The 7,500-nt window shown below is 38.1% G+C and overlaps 1 protein-coding gene and 1 long non-coding RNA gene across 3 annotated transcripts in view; one reads left to right on the plus strand and one right to left on the minus strand.

Annotated features, from left to right (window-relative positions):
• LOC126985449 (uncharacterized) overlaps nt 1–7,500 on the minus strand; it is a 64,534-nt gene that overhangs the window by 11,386 nt on the left and 45,648 nt on the right. The window lies entirely within an intron of this gene.
• Nucleotides 1,572–7,500, plus strand: part of LOC126985441 (uncharacterized) — a 50,867-nt gene continuing 44,938 nt past the window's right edge. For both annotated transcript variants that reach the window (XM_050840313.1, XM_050840314.1), the window contains exons 1-2: nt 1,572–2,572; nt 3,240–5,951. The gene's annotated coding sequence lies outside the window, so the exon portion shown is untranslated. The remainder of the gene's footprint in view (nt 2,573–3,239; nt 5,952–7,500) is intronic.

Raw genomic sequence — 7,500 nt, forward strand, 5'->3', positions numbered from 1 at the left:
AGAGAGAGAGAGAGAGAGAGAGAGAGAGAGAGAGAGAGAGAGAGAGAGAGAGAGAGAGAGAGAGAGAGAGAGAGAGAGAGAGAGAGAGAGAGAGAGAGAGAGAGAGAGAGAGAGAGAGAGAGAGAGAGAGGCGTAACAAATATGAGAAAAGGAAAACGTAGAGAAAATGAGGAGGAAAAGAGGAAGAAAGAGGGGGGAAAGAGGAGGAGAAGGAGGGAACAGAAGGGGAAGAAAGAAGGAGAGAGAGAGAGAGAGAGAGAGAGAGAGAGAGAGAGAGAGAGAGAGAGAGAGAGAGAGAGAGAGAGAGAGAGAGAGAGAGAGAGAGAGAGAGAGAGAGAGAGAGAAGGAATCAACTATGTGAGGTAAAGAAGACAGAAAGAAGGTGAAAGAGAGACGATGAAAGGGAATGAAAATGAAGAGGAAAAGAAAAGAGGAAAGGAAGGTAAAGGAAGAATGAAAAAAAGATGAAAAAAAGCGAGTAAGAAAATGAGATTAGAAGTGGAGGAAGAAGAATCGTCAAGAGGAGAGTTAAGTGAACGTAACTAAAAAAGAAGAGGAAGGAGAGAGAGGGAAGGAGGATAAAGAGGAGGGGAAGGGAAGGGGAGGGGAGGAAAGAGAATTACTGATTAGAGGAGGAGGAGGAGGAGGAGGAAGGATAAGTGAGAGATGTGGGTGGACAGGGAGAAGAGGGGAAGAGGAAGGAAAGATAATAAATAGAAGGAATGGGAGAAGGAAGGAAAAGTGAAGGAAAGGAAGAAGAAGGAATGGGAAACAAACATGAAAAAAAGGGAATAGAAAGGAAGAAAAAGAGAGGAAGGAAAATAAATGAGAGAGAGAGAGAGAGAGAGAGAGAGAGAGAGAGAGAGAGAGAGAGAGAGAGAGAGAGAGAGAGAGAGAGAGAGAGAGAGAGAGAGAGAGAGAGAGAGAGAGAGGGTGGAGGGGAAGATAAAAGAAGGAAGGGAATGAGGAGAGGAAAGGAAAGGCGAGGAGAAAGCGAAAGAGAGAAGAGATAAAGAAGAGGGAGAGGGAGGGGAAGATGAAAGGATGATGGGGAAGGGGGAAGGGGAAGAGAAGGGGAGAAATGAGGGGAAAGATAATAGAGATGACTTTGATCTTAATTAATACTGGCGACAAGAAACAAAAACAAAAAAAAATAGACAAGAAAATCAAAGAAAAGCGAAACATACGGTGATTTCAAACATATACAAACAAGAAAAAGAAAAGAAAAATAACACAATGAAGTAAAAAAATAACTGAGAAATGAAGTAGTAGTAGTAGTAGTAGTAGTAGTAGTAGTAGTAGTAGTAGTAGTAGTAGTAGCAGCTCTCCCGGAGGCTGTGGTAAGGAGAGGGAGATAGAGAGATAAAAAGAGATAAGAGGGGAGGAAACAAGGCGAGAGGAAGGGAGAGATGAGAAAAAAAGAAGAGAGGGAGAGAGAGAGGGGGAGAGAGAGAGAGAGCCGGAGGAAGGGAAGAAATGGAGAAAAGGGAGTCGCTAATTGAGAGAGAGAGGGAGAGAGGGAGAAATGGAGGAGACAGCTGGAGACGTGGAGGAGGAAGAGGAGGGGGAGGAGGAGGAGGAGGAGGAGGGACGGCTGCTCAGGTAACTCTCGCTCTCACATCACCTGGATCGCTCACACCGCCATCCGCTCTCTCCGCCGCCGCACGCACCTCGCTAGCCCTCCTTGCTGACCCCTAACCTGACCCCCCCCGGCACTGCTGACCCCACCTGGACCCCCCACCTCCCCTCTCTGACCCCCCATGAACCCCCTTCCGCTGACCTACCTAGCCGCTGACAAGTTCGGGACACGTTGAAAAGTTTGTCTGTTTGTTGGTTTCTGGTTCACGTTTCTTCGCGCTGACCTGTTGCGTGTGACCTGTTGATGACCTCGCGTGACCTCGTGAGTTTGACCTGGTTTTGGACGTGTTTTTGACCTTGGGATGCGAAGTGAGGAGAGGAAATGGTGTGAATGGTGACGAAACTAAAGAAAAAGTGCTAATGTTGCAGTGGAAGTGAACGTAAATTAGCGGAACGGAACTGCGGATCAAAAAAGAACGGAAAGAACGGAACGGCGGAACTGTGAACGAAAAGCTAAGGAAAGGTGGAACATTGAGAAGTGGAACGAAAAGAAACAAGGAAACGGTGGAACATTGAGAAGTGGAACAATAGGAAACAAGGAGGCGGTGGAACATTCAAAAGGGGAGCAAAAAACACGAGAGCGGTGGAGCGGTGACCAGTGGAACGCTAAGAGGGACAGCGGAACAGAACCGTGGAGAGCTTGAAAGTGGAACGGTGGAATGATCGGGTGTTGACTTGTGGGGCGGTGGATTAACGGAAGAGAAACAAGAAAAGGGTGGCACAAGTGGAACGTTAGCGAACCAAAACAAGTGGAAATAAAAAAGCAACTGAGAGAATGAAAAAAATGAAGGAAAATATATATAATCAGCGGCGAATAAGTGAATGAACGAGGGGGAAAAGGAGAGATAGAAAGATAAAGAATGCGATGTTGAGAAAGGAATAGGAAGTAACGAGGAAGAAAATGAAGGACACTGCGAAGGAATGAATAGAGAAAGTAAGGAATTTATTTATGAGGAAGTTTTTTTTTTTTTTAAGGCCGTTGGTGTTTCTTAGTTTGTATTTATAACATCACAACAACAACAACAACAACAACAACAACGACGACAACGAAAACACCAACCCATCTGTCTTGTTACGAGTGTGTGTGTGTGTGTGTGTGTGTGTGTGTGTGTGTGTGTGTGATGTATGCACAGTTAATCACATAATTGCACACGTTTGTAGCCAGAAACACACACACACACACACACACACACACACACACACACAGGTAACACGCCAGGTAAATCAAACACACCTTCAAACAGACGAGAGAGGCACAGCGCGGAAATAGCTCCAGCAAAACACACACATACACATAAAACACCTCTGCATAACTAATTAGGGTTCACGCCTACACGAAATCAAAAGAAGAAAAAAAATATAACACTGAACAGATTAAGTTATCTTTTCACACTGGATTCTAATTACTCTTTCATATAATACTAATAATTATTCTCTCATTCTTTTGTTTGTGTTTTGTCTTATTCATTTGTTTACCTTTCAGTTATACGCACCCTTCATCAATCACTCTTTTATTTTACCATTTTTCTCTCCTTAACTTCCATACTCTTTAATATATCCACTAATAATAGAAATAATAATCAAATGCCTTCACGTTACAGGTATAAAGAGGAACATCGCGTTGAAGCTCCCAGGGAAAAGAGGAAACTAAACATTCACTTCATTTATACCTGGAAAAAGGATTGGAACCTGTCACAAACTCGCAAAGGGATTGAGCAGTTATAAGGAAAGACAATCCAAGACGCTATTTCGCAGTATGAGAAAAGAAACGACCAATAAAACTAAGGAACTACGGAACTAACTACGAACTAATGAGCTAAAAACAGACACAAGGAGGAGAGTTATCAAGAGGAAACCCAAAGTGAGAACCGTCTTCCGAAAAATAAGTTAATCTTCTTCCTCTCCTTCGTGAATCTACATTTTGACCCTCTTAATCTCTTTCTCCGCCTCTGTGTCTCGATAACAAGTGACAATCAGCGACCAGAAACATTAAAAGCGAAAGAAAACTAAATAAAAGAAGAAATAAAAGAAAAGAACAGAGAAAATAAGTAAAATGAGCGACGAAAACAATGAAATCTCCCCTACATCACATGAATTCGAACCCTTTGCCTGTGTTGCTGTATAGACGAAGTGAAGAGAGAGACAAAAAATATAACCTTTAGAATGCTTTGAGACTCACGCTTCTAAACATACAACTTTCCTTTCCTTAACTTTCCTTCACTTATACTTTTGTTTCGCTTAGATAAGTGTCAGAGGCGTATGTGTGATAAATAAATGATAGATATATATATGTAAACAAAACTAGATCGATAAAGTTAGTTGTTATAGACGTATACGAGAGCTCAGTGTTAATCTATATATATTTTGGTGTTACTTGTTAGGTAGAAATTAGCGAAAAAACATTTATTGTAAAGAACTTAAAGTAGAGATGAGTTTATAAACTTTCGATAGACCAGACGAAATCCTAAGCACAAACAAACAAACCAGCAAACAAACAAACACCAACTACCTCGCAAAATCAAAATTAGACAAAAGGAAAAAAAAAACAGGTGAGGGAAAAAGGTAAACATGAACAGAGAAAGATAAATGAATAAGTGAAAGAAAACATAAGAATTGAAATAAAGTCTAGAGAATTGAAAAACACGAAAAATAGACAGTTTGAGCGAAAGAAAAGAAAGACGATGAATTGATAAAAACAAACGTAAAAGAAAAGAAGTGTATAAAACTAGAAAAAGAGAACACAAACAATAAAGAGAAGAAGCTGAATAAAACTAGGAAAATAATAAAAACAGACTAAAAAAGGAGAAAACAAAAAGAGAGGAAGAAAAGACCCTGAATTGATGAGAAAAGGAAAGTGGAAAAAAAACTTAAAACTTACCAAAAAAAAAAGAAAGAATGATAAAATAACAAACCAAAAAAAAAAAATAACCCAAGACTATGAAAAGATAAAACAGACAAAATAAACACGTACGAAATCTAAAATAAAGGAAAAAAATGTTAAAATAATTCGAAAAAAGGAGGAAAAGAGGAAACCAAACCCACATGTAACCTTATTAGTGTAAAAAGACAGGAAATGAAGGAAATACAAAACTGACCTAAAAATAAAGAAAAAAGGAGGAAGAAGAAAAGGAAGGAAAGAGAAAACGGGGCAAGAATGTAATGAGAAGAAAACTGAAACCCGTCCAATTAAAAAACGAGAAGGAAAGAGAAGGAGAGAAGAGGTGAGAAATTGAGAGATAAGAGAAACGATAAGAAAGAACGAGAGGGAAAGAGAAGGAGAAAGATAAAGAGAAAGAAAGAAGAGGTGATAAATTAAGAGATACGAGAAACGATAATAAAAAAAATAAAAAATTAAGGAAGGAAAAAACTTCTTACTTGAAAAAAATCGATTAAAAGGAAAGAAAGAAAAAATAAAAAGAGAAAGAAAAAATCGAAAAAGGAAATAAAATAAAAAAGGGAAAGAGGAAAACAAATCGAAAAAAGGAAAGACAGAAAAAAATAAAGAGAAAGAGAAAAAAAAAGGAAAGGCAAAATAAGAATAGAAAAAATTAAAAAAAAAGGAAAAACAAAGAATAAAAAAAAAGAGAAAGAGAAGAAGAGAAAGTTAAAAGATAAACGAAACGAAAAACGAAAACATATCAAGAAGGAAAACAGAGAAACTTTCACTCAAGTAAACAAAAATAACGAGAAGGAAGGAGACAGAGAAAAGACAGAAATAGAACAGAAAGAGAGAGAAAAAAAGATGAGATAAACAGAGATAAAGTTACGAGACAAAATAAATAAGGAGAAAAAAAAGAGAAGGATACAGGAGAGAAAGATTAAAGAGACAGTGACGGAGAAGAGAGATAAAGAAGGAAAGAGGGAGAGAAGGAGACATTGCTGAAAATAGAAGAAAAGAGAGATAGAATAATTGACGGAACAGACAAATAGAAGATAAAAAGGAAAGAGAAAAGGAGAAAAACACACACATAGAAGACAGAATAAAGCAGGAAACAAGAAAAAAAACGAGAGAAAAAAAGACAAACACAAATAAAAAATAAAAAAAATTAAATACGAGCAAACTATAGACGAAAGGAAAGAAACCACATAACCATTGACGCAGCAACCTAACACCACACCTATTCACCACAACCACCATCACTACCACCAGCACCACCATCATCATCACCCTCAGAGCCGGAGCAGAAGGATCGAGGGAAGTCCTACTGAGTCCTACAGGATTATTCGACGTCCACAGGAAACCTAACAAGTCCTGCACGGGTTAATTGGGTTCCCCCTTACACCTGCCCACCCTCATTCCCAGCAGTAGGCAGGTGAGTCATTCAAGCGAGTGTCTGTAGTCAGGGAAGAAGTAGAAGAAAGGAGTAAAATAAATAAATAAATAAGAAATGTTTGGTGACGGGTAGGTAAGTGACTGATATAAATAGATACAGGTGGAGAGAATATAAATAAATAAATAGATAGATAAATAAGAAAATATATTAGTAACAGTAGATAGGCAGTAATTGTGTACAGATTGACAGAGGGATAGTTAGATAAGTAGATAGATATAGAAAGAAAATAGATAGAGATAGAAATAGGTAGATAGATTGATAGATACTGATAGATAGATAAAAAGAGAGACATAAACAGAGATAGACATACTGATAGATTAAATAGACAAATAGATAGGTAACTAAGTATAAGTAAATGAATATGTAAATAGAAGTTGATGGAAGTGAATAAAGAGACAAAAAGTGAGTGAATGCAAGAATTAAATAAAAAAAATGAGTAACAAAATGAATGAGAAAATGGATTTGTACTCAAGTTACTACTACTACTACTACTACTACTACTATTACTACTAACACTACTACTACTACTACCACTACCACCACCACCACTATCACCACCCTTACTAACCCCCCCCCCCTCTCTAAATTGATTCACTATAATTATAAACACAAAAATAACAGTGGAATTTAATGAGAGTATTTATAGAGCGAAGTAATAAGAAAATAGAACGCCGGAAGTGCATTAGTAAACGTCAGGTTATTGAAGACGGACTAAACATAAAGGAATGAGAAAAAAAAGGAGGAAAAATATTGGATACATAATTGAGTTTTTTTATATCATGTTACAAAGGGTGTTTTTTTCTCGTTTTCTTCTTTTTTTCTTCTTTTTTTTTAGTTGACTCTCTTTCTATTCTTACTGAAGTTGTTATAAATTCTTGCTTTTGTTTTTTTCCTTCATTCATTTTCTTCCTTCTTTTTCTTAGGGTTACTTTTTTTTACTGAGGTTATTATTTATTTTGCATTTTTCTTCCTTGCTTCACTGTAAAAAAGAAATAAAAAGAAAGATAAAAATAGATTTGAGTATTAAGTAGGAAGAAAATAACTCTCTCTCTCTCTCTCTCTCTCTCTCTCTCTCTCTTAGACTGTTTTTACCTTCGTCAATTCCTCCTCTTCTTCTCCCTTTCCTTTAATCTTTAATCTTCTATTTCCATCTTCTTTCCATATCCTTCTGCCTTTCATCTTCTGCCTCTTCGTTCTCTCTTTTTTTCCCTTATTTTCCTCGCCTTCACCCCTCCTCCCTCCCTCCTATTTTTCCTTTCTTCTTTCCTCTTTCCTTTCCTCCCTTCCCTCCATGACCGACCACGACTAAAAACACCTTTTCCTCCACGGCTTCTTTCCTTCTCCTCCTCCTCCTCCTCCTCCTCCTACTACTACTACTACTACTACTGAGATAACATTCCTTGCTAAACTTAAATCGATTGAAATTGCATCACTACAACCACCACCACCACCACCACTCACCACCACCCTTATCACCACCATCTTCACCACCACTACCCTCACCACTATTCGACTTTGTGGCTGTAAT

The sequence above is a fragment of the Eriocheir sinensis genome, chromosome 59 (genome assembly GCF_024679095.1).
Source record: "Eriocheir sinensis breed Jianghai 21 chromosome 59, ASM2467909v1, whole genome shotgun sequence".
Lineage (NCBI taxonomy): Eukaryota > Metazoa > Arthropoda > Malacostraca > Decapoda > Varunidae > Eriocheir > Eriocheir sinensis.